The 13,101-nt window shown below is 41.6% G+C and overlaps 1 protein-coding gene across 10 annotated transcripts in view; it reads left to right on the top strand.

Annotated features, from left to right (window-relative positions):
* The first annotated feature begins 11,105 nt into the window (after positions 1 to 11,105).
* Positions 11,106 to 13,101, top strand: part of LOC118779803 (band 4.1-like protein 1) — a 74,787-nt gene continuing 72,791 nt past the window's right edge. For 6 of the 10 annotated variants that reach the window (XM_036532074.1, XM_036532071.1, XM_036532075.1 and 3 more), the window contains exon 1: positions 11,106 to 11,516. The gene's annotated coding sequence lies outside the window, so the exon portion shown is untranslated. The remainder of the gene's footprint in view (positions 11,517 to 13,101) is intronic. The other 4 variants (XM_036532079.1, XM_036532078.1, XM_036532076.1 and 1 more) reach the window with 3 other exon arrangements.

Raw genomic sequence — 13,101 nt, 5'->3', positions numbered from 1 at the left:
ATTGGTACTTCTCAAAACTACTAATGCTCCTTGTCCATTAACATTAGATAAGCAAGGAGAAGGATTCAACTAATGACACACACAAAACAACTCTCTCTTTACAAAATTATGCTTTTTAGAAAGCCATTTTGCCAGAATGTCAAACCATACTGCATGCACATTCTTTATGCTGTACATAATTCATCCAGCTTTATTTTATTGCCATCACATTACTGGTGCAGTTTTGTTTTGAATCACAAATGAAAAGGATAGGCAATGAGCATCATATTGATACTGAATGTACTCTATATATATTTACATAAACCAACAAGCCTCAAAAATGCACAACCTGTCTTATAACATGATCCTGAAAGCGAAATTTTGTACACATTACTGTATCCTGAAAAATTTTTTATTGGAATAATTATAAGATGTATGATACCCTAGATAACCATAGCTCTGAAATTCAAGAAATGCCTCCTTGTGAATCAGGATTCACATCGCCACAGAAAGTCAAGAAACAGGGCTAGCATCTGTAATAGGTTGGTGGTAAAACAGCCTCTGATCCAGAGACTGGTTAGATCGGCAGGTTCGGTACCACTAAGGGCCATTCAGGCCTGAGTGGTGGCGCTGTGTAGCGGGGTACACACACACCATCAATACTCCAGTGTGCCATGCATAAAGACAGCAGTGTGCCCCAGAGAAGGCTTGACTGTGCCCCTGCCACATGCAGCTGGCAACCCGGGCACAGCTCCATGGAATGTACCCGCCCTTCACCCGGATGGAATCTGCTATGGATGTCCTGCGGTCCTGCCCATTTTTTAGGAGCAGGTGTGAGATTGCCTCGGCTCCGGGCTGCTATCTCTTCTCTCGACTCACCTGTCAGTCTGTCAGCATGGCCGTTTTTCTGGGCCCAGATCGTCAGGGTGGCACTGCTTGCTGGAGCTTCAGCATGACCAGCAGGTGTGAGGGGAGGAGGCGTGGTCGGTCAGCACATCGAGTGACACAGGCTAATCGGACAAACCTGCCAGCGAAGTCTGGAAACAGCTCCCTGCACACCACCTCACACGCACTGACACACCCTCGCCCACACTGTTTCAAGCACACCCACACACGTTCATTCACACATGGCTTAACATTCAGAGGCAAATGCGCTCTCTCACGTAGGGCTTCATGCTCCAATACACACACACACACACTTTCACACTCACCAACACACACTGCTCCTCACACTGAGAGGCGCATACACACACAAACGTTATCAATGTGCCCTGATGGATTTGTTTGTAAAAACACATGGGCTATGGCAGCCGCACATGTGTGAGCTGGGTGGGAATGTGTGGCACTCTGAGGCTCAGCACCCCGCAGTCGCGGAACTCACTGACACTAGTGCAGACAGGCTGGCGTGCAGCAGGGGCCCAGCTGGCTGAGAACAGCACTGCGGATCATTCTGCACAGCTCAGTCAGCACGTCCATGGCCTTGTCTGAAAACCCTGCACCTGCTGCTCTGGGTCAAGCCGAGATCTCCAGGATATAAAAGATAAAAGATGCACATTTATATATTTATATATTTATATATTTATTTATAAAGATATTAGCTTTTCTAGACAAAAAATGTGATTCTTGATCCTGAAAGAGGAGATGCAAATTATGGAAATGATGATGCGACAAAAGCAAGCCTAAAGTGATCATTTTTGAGTCACTCAGAGTCAGACAGACAGAAAGGCAAGAAGAGTGGAGGGAGAGGGAGGAAGGGAGAGATGGCAGGGGCTTGAGGGAGAGAGTGGGGGATAGATAATCTATCCAGTCACAGTGTCTGTCATGTGGAGGTGCAGTGTCACTCGTTGTGGCGGCTGTGCGCTGTGTGGTAAGAGGTGTCAGTGGATGAGCTGCAGCAGTATTCCCACCAGGGCACCGGTGGCTCCACAGCTCCACTGAGAGGCAGCAGAGCAGAGAGCACTGCTGCCAGCAGCAGGCTTGCAGGTGCCTTTCAACTGGGCCCTTATTTGGTTTGCAAATGCAAAGAGATAGCAACGATCTGAATGTTTACAGAAGAGCATGTTTTTTTTGTCTGCTCTTCCTTTCTTGCTTTTGATTTTTAACCAACTTTTAGATTCTTCATACTGTGTTGCTTGAACAACCCCCCCAAGTTTGAGAATATCAAAGATTTTGGATTCTGTTTGAATAAAAGGTACTGTGGCGTGTTCCAATATCCTACTGTGTGCACTTTGTTGCACTGCAAAACAGAAATCAAAGTACACATGAAATTTGATTGGGAACAGATTTCTTTTGTTATGAATCTGACATGCCATGTGAACAGCAGGCTCAAATGCTGGGGCTGGCCTGTCCTGGCCTTTCAGCACCACAGTCAGCTGTGCATTCACCTCACGGTCTGAACTTTCCATATGGAGGAACCATATGATAAAAGCTTACTCCAAGAGACTGGGCTTCTCTGTCCTTTCATTAGACCTGCCCATAGACAAACAGAGCTGACATACACTCCAGGCAAAACATGCCATGTCTGTGATGAATGCTGTGGTTCATCCCTCTAAATAAACAATGGCCTGTCTCATACATAGGCCTGCAATTATGTCCACAGTGTGGACTCAATAATAAATTATATATGGTGCAGTTTATCTTTGGTAGCCAACTTACTGTTCTGGTGACACCAGCATTTCTGTCAGAGACCACTGGTTTACTGTACAATTGCAATATTGCTTGTAGTCAAAGTGACTGGATTCTATGTCACTCAACTGTTTTAGTATTAATTCACTGCTGTGCTGTTGTGCACTTGCTTATATTTATGTATATATGTATTTGTATTGCCTTTATGATTAGACTATTTTTAAATGATTTTTATTAATTTGGCCTTATTGACTTGTCATTCATTTGTATTACATTGAATGAACCTATAATAAGACTAATTATGGTTTTATCCTGCATCATGTTTGAACATATTGTATATTTAAGATCAAGTTCAAATGGGTCTGATGAGAGGTTAGTTTTCAATAGTTTTATAATATCCAACACCGATATTTTCCATCAGTTAGCATATATTCTATTTAGTCCCCAGTGTATTTCTGAGGTGACAAACAATGAAAGGTAGAATATACTGAAACAAGCTTATTTTTCAAGAAACATTGAGCTGGGATTGTTAATTTGGGCAATACCCAAGAGTCGGTGTAGTTGTTTTTCACAAGGAGCTGTTGTGCGCTAACGCGTGGTTGACTTCCTGTGCAGCTGCATGAGGTGCCCTGTCCTACCGTGTGGAAACACCACTTGGGCGGGACACACATGAGCAGTGGAACATGACAGGGCGTTTCCCCGGCCCATCCCGCTCGAATAACGGGCGACTGCTCTCAGATATCAGGCCCTGACTGCCTCAAACCTGGTCCTAGAAAGCATGCAAATGCTGAAAGCATTTGTCAGGGTGTCGTCGGGGTGTGGGGTTAATTAAAGTCGTAATGTGGATTCTGTTCTTGGCTGGGTATTTGAGTATGTGCTTCTGTGCGTGCGTGTGTGTGTGTGAGTGTGTAGGGAGAAGGGGAGCGGTAGAAATACGTGATTGCCGTTTCCTCTCATTCTCCCGTCTTGCAAAGAATGTGAGGAGCTGCCATTGAAGAGAGGGAAACGCAGGTCGCCTGGCTGAGAGATATGAGCACAGGGATCAGAGGGATTTCAGACAGGGAAGAGACAGGATGCAGGAGGCCTTTTCATCACCTATAGGGAATCGTCCATCACTGCGATCCTTATTGTTTCACTCCAGGCTTTGACATTTGGTCAGAAACCTGAGTTTAAAAGTCAAAAAAATATGTTGCATGTTTTCAGACGATGCTCCCAGAGTGGAGATGGTGTCATGTGTTTGCATGCCTCGTTATTGTTCTGCTTAATGTAACTGCTAAATTACAGCTCTGTTGTGTTTCACGCTTGGGTTGTCATAAACAAGTTGTCACAAGTTACAAACATAGTAGCTTTCATCTGGGAAAAGACTGATGCACTTAGAAAAATGATTCCATCCAATCTAGGTCATTAATATAGTATATTGATTTTTCATTGGAGTTTTCATTCAATTTTAGCCATGCATTTTAATGCAACACCTTTTGTAGCAACACCTAGCTAAGCTAGTTTCTAAGGCTGTTTTCAGTTATGAACACAAGATTTTAAGATTTTTCATAGATAGTCTGAAGTAATGTCAGTTCATTGTGTTAGCAATGTCATTTTCTTAAAAGCACTGTGACACACAATGGTAACAAATTTTTGCAATTTCACTTAAATGATTGTTTCATACACAGCTCCCGGGCAGTGTCTAAATAAATCTATTGTTAATAAAGGTTATAGAATACGATTACAAGGACTGATGCCATAATCGCTCTGAAAATGTATTCATCAAAATACAGGTTCAAGAAGGAGGGTTTGCAGTTTACATTTGAGAAAAACATATAATATGGAGAGTCACCACCACACTTGAAAAGTCAGTGGTTTTGAAGAAAAAAGAAGTTCAAGGTCTGAAAGTTTAAAAAAAAACATGACTGCATGCGCAGACATAAAATTATTTAATTTTATTTTGCATTTTCTTCATTTGAACAGGACATGGATAGGAACATATCAGCCAAAGACATTCACCGGCCTACCAGGGGGGTACACATAAACAAATGTGTGTAAACAAACCTTTATAGCGGTAACACAAACAATCATCAAGCGTTAATTACTCATTACAGGAAATTATAATTTTTTCTAGTTTTTTTTCTACTTATAGCATATGAAGTTATTCACTCAAATCCAGTGCAAAACACTGGTATGTACTGTCAGCTGTCCATCAGTAGCATGTTGAAAACAGCTATCACTCATTTATTTTAAGGTATCTTGGAACCTTAGAAACAAGTTGATAAAAATTGCTCATTATCAAACGCCTAAACCCTAACCTGCGTCTGTTTCCATTGCTTGGGTCATACTTCTGGTAGTAATAGGGCTGTCAGTTAGTGTAACAAGTCCAACTCATTCATTCATCTCATGACAGATAAATGTCTTAACATCAAACTCAACACATTACTAACACAAGCACAAATGTGTTTTTTTTCTGCTGTCTCCAAATGTGGAGGGATGACATCCAGATTAAAAGTCCTCTTAAGTGAACATAACAAGGCTATCAGATTTCGAGGTGAGAATTCCCCCAAGGGAGACATTTTTAGATCAAAATCATAATTTACAGTTGCAGTTTACTTAAGTAGATTGTCATTGGAAGTTTTAAAGTGAACCACCGCAGGGAAGTGGACTTAAATAACAAGATACAATATGAAACATTTTGAACTTGCATTTATACCTCCCTGGATGAATGAGGTTAAAATGCCCTTTCCCTATAACAAAGCTTGACTGTCATCGCTTTTAGTTTAGGTGGAAAGGCATGTGCTGAGAGACATATCTTTAAGAGGCTAATAATAAAATAATAAAATGCCTCTAAAATCAAATCCACTATAAATGAAAATAATTGTTTTTTTCTTCATTATGTGTGTAACAGTGATGAAAATTGCCATGAAGTAACATACATTATATACTTTTTAAAATTTTTTAAAAATTGCATTTCTATTTGCTTTACTCCTAGGTGCTTAGATGTTTAATAAAATGTATATAAATCATAATACTTGCAATTATGTAATGTTGTTAATGAATTTGTGATCAACATGAATCCACCCATTAACTCTTAGATGTATCTGACCCTTGAAGGGCTTGTGTGTGCTAGAGCTCTGTTACAGACTCATGAGGGTGTCTCCACATATGGGTGTTTCTAATAAGGAAATAACTCTTAGTGAGTATGTGTCTTACCCCTTCAGTGTTTGCAACATCCTTGTATTGGGCAGATGAAAGCCTTACCTGATACATACCTGTTTTGCAAGTTTACCATGGAGTAAGGACATCCTTTCCTTCCTTGTAACAAATTTCCTTAACACACAAATACTGATACACACACAGGCACACACTCACGCACAAAACAGAATCACTTATGGATCTGATATCAAAAGATCAGACATGGGTCACAATGTGAGGAGGTCAGACAAAATCAGAACACTACATGGAGCTAAGCAAGGTCTAAGGTCCACATAGGTCAGGAAGGTAGAGCAAGACCTTTATTGGCTTTACTGGAAAAGGCAACCATTTTGAATAAATACACAGTTTGGAAGGCAGTCAAAGAAAGAATGCCAATTGCGGGGAAGTGATTCTGTTTGAGAATTATTGCTGGAGATTAAGATGCATTTAAGTTTAAATTAAGTGTCTCTGAATTACATTTCTCAAGCTGGTGAATGATCTCATATTCATTTCCTTCTGATTGGTCATGTGAGGCATTTATTTTCAGTGTCTGCTCTGCTCTGTTGAGAGGAAAACCTATAACCAGTAATAACAAAGACGACAGTGTCTAATTGGGATTCTTTGTATTTCAGCAGTTCTCTGAACCGCACTGCGCCCCTTACGCTGCCAAAGAGTGGCCCTCATGTCAAATCTCCCTCTCCTGGCTGAGTTCTACTCCAGGTGTTGTTTCAGCACTGATGATGAAGCAGGGGGTGCAGAGAATCATTTGCAAAGTGAATGATGAGGAATGTGAAAGAGAGACAGCGATAGATAGATAGATAGATAGATAGAGAAAGAAAGAGAGAGAGTGAGAGAGAGAGAGAGAGAGAGAGGGAGAGATGGGCTTCTCAGAAAATCTTACTTACTCTCGCATCTGCAGGACTGTTAGACAGTACATTCATCACAGTTTGTCAGGGTTGAAAGGGTTAATATAGCCCAACAGCTACAACTTCTCATTCTATTGTGTTTTTCCCCAGTGATACCTCCTGCTACAGATATGCTTTGCTTAATTAGTTTCTACACACTCTGTCCTGCACAATGCTGTTTTTGTTTTGCCCTGATTCATACATGGGAGGGATGAATGGAGCCCTAAAATTGTTTTCCGCAGGCAACAATCTCATGGGTGAAGGTGGGTCTCTCTGCAACATGAGATTAGTGAGAGCATCAATCGTCAACTGTGACCAGTGGGCCTGCTGTGTGTGTGTGTGTGTGTGTGTCTGTTTGTGCAACTAATCAGCTCTGACTCCACTATCTATTTAAAGGGAAATTGTAGCTATATTCTCTCTCTTGGGATTTTTGTTGCATACTGTAGCTCTGAGACTTCAGGTAGAAAATTTCTCTTTCTTCTTCAGTGCTTAATTAAAGACTGAATGAAGCTTTGAAATGATTTGTGTTTGATTTGTTGATTTGTGTAAAATAGAGTACAAAATCTGACTGAGCATCAAGAGGCCCATCAAAGTAAAGAAATTGAACAAACATATTGGAAATGCACTAACTTTATTGAGTGGAAAGTTTTCAAGAGCTTTACAGCATTCATATATTACACAGAGGTCAAACAACAAAAACAGCTACAAGAAAAAAAGTGAATTTTAGCATTCAGAAAGTACCAGGAGACAAATGCCAAAAAGTGGAAGGTGCTGAGGCAGCCGATTTTAAAAGTGCACAGACAGCAGCATCTTGTTGCAGCAAAAAAGTGGAAAGATTGTAGCAAGCTAGGGCATCTCTACAGTCATGCCAAATTCTGATCTGCCATGGTCTTTAATTGAAATTAGGATAGCATGGAATACCCTGGGTGTTAGAGAGGACAGTCAGGACATAGCTTTAGCAATTCACATCAGAGAATGACATGGACCTGTGGTGATTTTAGTTGTGTGTTTAGCAATGTTTCATGTGAGCCATGGAATTATTACAGTTACATGTGATTAAATATAAAAGATGTTTATTCAGAAGGGTGGAGCACTGGGTGACACAAGCCAAATGCAATCTGAATCTGAGAACAGCTGTCACATTGGGGTGCCACCACAGATTGAAAAGAGGTGGGGACGAAAAGGCATTTCTTCTCCTCTCCCGTCAGCTTCCTACACACATAAGCAAAAGGGGAAATTCAGTCAGAAAGGAGAAAATAATCTGACAACTTTAATGTTCTTTCTTACTTTTTCTGACTTACTTTTTAACTTGCTGGTGTAATTGAGAATGTTGAACGTGCCACAATGTGGAGTGAGAGTGTTAGAGGAGAGATTGGTACACACAGAGGGTGTGGCAAACTGGAGATCAGCATGGTGGAAATGTGTATTTTGCTATACTTGCAGAGTGGCAGAGTCGAGACAATATGCTAAAGCGTCTTCACACTGCATCTTAACCAACTTTATGGCTTCTTAGCCTATGCTTTTTTCTTGTGGGAGACAAAGAGATTTTCTGCATAAAATAATACATTGATGTTTTAAACTGGCCCTAATTTGCTCATTACACATAGTAGCGCTTAATTGCAATGGCCATAAATTGCTAGAACAGTTTGAAATGCCTCTCTAACATGACTTACCTTATACTCTCAGCTTTTGCAAGAGTATGTTATTATGATGTGACCCAATGTGGCAGTTTACATTTCAGCTTACTGAGACTTTTTTAGTACATTTATAAAGAAATGCATCAGGTTGCTTGCTAAAATTATGTGTATGCTTGCCTGTTTATGATATGAGGAAGAATTGCTGATGATTGCATGCTTGTTATCCCTATTTTGTGGAGATCACAGCAAAAACATTGCAGCAAATTATGTTGGTTATATATGAATCCAGTGTGTGCCTTGGGGCATAAATATTTTATTTGTCATGGGAAAAAGACCCTACTACCTAGCCAGATGTCAGCATTGAAAAAGACTTTTCAGGCTATGGTGTTTTACAGGAGAAATATAACTAGTTTTACTTGACTTGTCTGGGCTTGGGGCACACCTATTATCCTATCTGGGGTTAGTCAACATATTGTCGGGCTGTGTCAGTTGGCTGTGTAAACGCCTTTGGCTTTCCAGCTAAGGCGGGTCAGTGGACACGTGTATTATCTGTTCTTGTACTTGTGCTGGCCTGAGATACATTAACTGCCTAAACAATTTATTCACTCTTATTATTTCCACAGATTATTGTCAAAGTTGTGTTTAATGTCAGAGTACATCTCTTTGTGGTTTGTATGTCTGAAGAAAACCCACAGTTAAATACCCCCTGGGCAGAAAAAAGCATGCAACAGTGCATGAGAAATTCTGATGTCTTTCACCTGGAAAGATTTCAAAACATCCTTCTCAGCTGACATACACAGAAGATATTCAGACCCCCTGTTCTTATTCACTGTTCAGATTCTTTCTCATTATCTCATCCTTGATCTGAATTGCCAGACAGTTTCAGATTCTTTAATATTGGATTCATCTAAATTTGCAGGAAATCTGTAATAAAGGTACTAATTATGAATATGTTAGGAAAAGATTATTGGAAGACTGTGTGTGCTGCCCTCTCTCCAAATGGACATCATGTTCCTGCTGACCATAAATTCCTGTGTCAAGGCATGAGATTTTCTTCCCCTGCATCTTAATAAAAATTGAACATTTTCATGACAGCGTGATAATACCACTTGCGTTTGGCTGGCATTTGCATTTGATTCTATTTGTGTGCTTATTGGCACATACAGTACCTCTTTCTCAGGCATACTTGTTTATTTGTCTCCTTCACTGGCTACAGCAGCCCTCTGCTCTGTCCTCTGCATGGGAGAGGGGACACTGACATGGGCCTGATGCAAAGCTCTCTCATCTGCCCCACCCCCCTCTCCATTCCACAGCTGACAGGGGTAGCTCTGAAGGTGAGCTCATTGCCTGCTGGAAGTCTGGCATAAAGAGCGCTGACCAGGTATATGCTGACGAGGAGTGTGGAGCTGACAGGCTCTGGAGCCCAACCACAGGGGTGTGTGTGTGTGTGTGTGTGTGTGTTTAGAAAGGCAGAAATCCTTTTCTCAGCTGCATGCATAATATATTGGCACCCGGTTAACATTCGCTTCATAAGCATAAACCCAGGAGCCCAAAGACTGCCTTCAGATTAGTCACCTTAAAAAAATAAGTAGAGAAAAACATTTCAAGTAAAACTGTCAGTTCTGTCACTTTATTTTCAAAGAAATAGCTCAGAGCAGCCTTTACTTCAATTATAACTTCAAGTGGTCCTAGGTACAGACAGATAAGATTGTGATAAATGGATTAATGCTGTCACCCTCCAAATTGGCATCAAATTGTTACTTCATACATAGCTACATTTCTCATTGATTCCGTGGTGTTTCCGCCAGCTGCCACTATGTCTGTGCCTCTAGTCTTTCTGCCCCTCTGACTGGAAGTTGTACTTTTCCACAGCGATGCCGTTTGAAGGTAAACATACTCAGTGGCGCGTGCTTATTTATAAACCCGGGACATGCTGAGTTGTCAGTGTGCACTAAATCATCTCCCTTTCACCCGGACAGAGCAGAGAGCAAACTATTCTTTTAAACCAGAATAAGATGCTTTAAGCTCTTTTATGTCCTCATAGTGTGCATTTGCTTTCACAGTCAACATGCACATTTTATTTTTGTGGCTGTGGCATTACATATGGTGTAGATCTAGCAACATGCACACATCAAACACACCCAAGACTTTGTAACAGAATATATCTACATTGTAAATAGGCCTCTGTGTACATAAACACTACAAACATAACAATAATACCTCTAGGGGTGAGAGGTGTACAATTCAAGCATGAGTCACTACACTGTACATCCAGGAGCAAAAACAGTTATGATAGTCGGTAAAGAAATATTATATATTCATTTGTTTTATTGTCATATGTATCATGTGTGCATGTGCATGTGTATGGGAGGTGTCATGGGTATGTTCATGTCAAGGGAATGGAGCAGAAAATATGCATATTCAAATACAATGCACGTTGAGAGCCGGACTTGGTCTGGATGCTGTAACAATGTAAATTAAATTCGTTGACTATAGAATAAATTATTTAAATTCAAATAATTTTTGCTTTATCCTGTAATTAATCTTGTAGGGTTGTAAAGCTCCTCTCGTATGATTAATTTTTCTTTGGATAAATGTTTCTATTATGCGTATATGACGCGATTTTAAATTACACATTCTGTAAAGTCGGCTAATAGTAGCAGACCTCTAGTACAGCGTTAATATACAAAAGGCACTGAGCAGTTTGTCTACTCAGCATGCATACGCTCTAGAGTGTTCAGTGACCACTGCAGTATAAAGATAAAGCCTATTCTTTGAGAATTGATTCCTTTTCTCGTCGTTCGAGCAAACCATCGGCAATTATCGTGGGACAACAGTCCCAACTGCGCACCTGGGGGGATTGTCAAAATCATAGTCTTGTGTTAAGTTGAGGCGGAGGCTGTCAACTGCATTTTAACGTGCTTAGGCGCACACACTGACGTTCCAAGGGATCTCGGGACTTGCGAAAACGACTCTTTTCCTCCCTGCCTAATTCCCTCTGTCCCTCCCTCTTTCACTCGCCTTCTCTTGCTCATACTCGCTCTCGCAGCTCTTACATTCTCTCGCACAATCTCCCTTGTCAGGGAAAAGAAGCGACGGGGCGGTGGCGTTGTTGGATTCGTTTGCTCGCGTGCCCCCCGTACCCTCAATGGTACACATCTGGACGCGTGATTGACAGTCAAATCTGGCAAAGGTAAGTCCTATTGCGGAGCATGTTCGTAAATTTCTATGCGTTGCATACTTTCCAGTTACACTTTAGTCTAAATGCACGGTAAATGATTCATTATTCCCTTTAAATGACGCTGTGCCGTACCACTGAACCTATGTTACGGACATTTTAAAGTAACGACAGCGCTGTTATTGTATGAAGACAGATTTAGTTGATAATTTTTTCATATGCTTTACCGTTATAGAGTAGATATACCGATGATGTTGTGTGAATCGACATGCCTTGCCCGGTGGGCTACATTGTCAGGGGCGTGTTGCGGTAGCTTGGACAGCCGAAGGATAGCAGAGCCTGTTACGCTTGCGTTACACGGCATTGAAAGAATAAATAAATAAATGTGTATATTACTTGGTGTTGCGTTGTGCAGGCACATTATTCATTAACCTTCACATGCGTAAGAAGGCTAAATTTGGGCGATGTCCGAAAAGCACTAGCAAGATACAGATATTGACAAATTACCCGGGGCAGTGAGGTGTTACCGGGTGCTTGAAGAGGGAGTCTGACCGCGCGCTTGCATGGTGGACTACGCGCATATCGAACCCTTTCTAGGTAGGGGGCATTAAATATTATAGAGAAAAGTGCATGGTGTCAGGCAGATATAACATTGATTTCGATCCACGCCATAGTGGGGAGGAGACCTATGTCACGACACAAGATAACAAAGTAAGGTAGAGGGGATGGACAACAGCGATTTTTAAGGCGCCTCACGGGTTCTTTTGCCGAGGACATAGCTATGTACAACGGTTTTTATTTTTGACAGCCTTTGCCTCCCCCTGCCTGAACAAGCGTCAGCTATAATAACAAACACAGGCGGTGAGGCGGCTCGCCAATTAATGCTGCGAAGCGGGAGGCAGGGTTGAGCCAATCGCTGCCGAAGGATGGAGGTGCTTGTAGATGGATGGATAGATAGATAGAGAGAGAGAGAGAGAGAGAGAGAGAGTGAGAGAGGGAGGGAGGGATGTTTATGGTTTGTTATGGTGTGTTCTGCTTTAGTTAGTTGGGAGATTACATATACACTATATGGACAAAAGTATTTGGCCACACCTGTTAATTATTGAATTCAAGTGTTTCAATCAGACCCGTTGCCGCAGGTGTATAAAGTCAAGCACCTAGACATGCAGTCTCCATTTGCAAACATTTGTGATACAAAATGGGTCATTCGGAAGAGCTCAGTGACTTCAAGCGTGGTACTGTGATAGGATGCCACCTTTGCAATAAGACAGTTTGTGAAATTTCATCCCTGCTGGATATTCCACGGTCAACTGTAAGTGATATTATTAGAAAGTGGAAGCGTTTAGGAACAACAGCAACTCAGCCATGAAGCGGAAGACCACGTAAAATCACAGAGCGGGGTCAACGACTGCTAAGGCGCATGGTGCGTAAAAGTCGCCAACACCGAACTTCCACTGGCATTAATGTAAGCACAAAAACTGCGGCGGGAGCTTCATGAAATGGGTTTCCATGGCCGAGCAGCTGCATGCAAGCCTCACATCACCAAGTCCAATGCCAAACGTCGGATGGAGTGGTGTAAAGCACACCGACACTGGACTGT

The sequence above is a fragment of the Megalops cyprinoides genome, chromosome 6 (assembly GCF_013368585.1).
Source record: "Megalops cyprinoides isolate fMegCyp1 chromosome 6, fMegCyp1.pri, whole genome shotgun sequence".
Classification (NCBI taxonomy): Eukaryota; Metazoa; Chordata; class Actinopteri; order Elopiformes; family Megalopidae; genus Megalops; species Megalops cyprinoides.
This window is presented reverse-complemented; position numbering and strand designations above follow the sequence as displayed.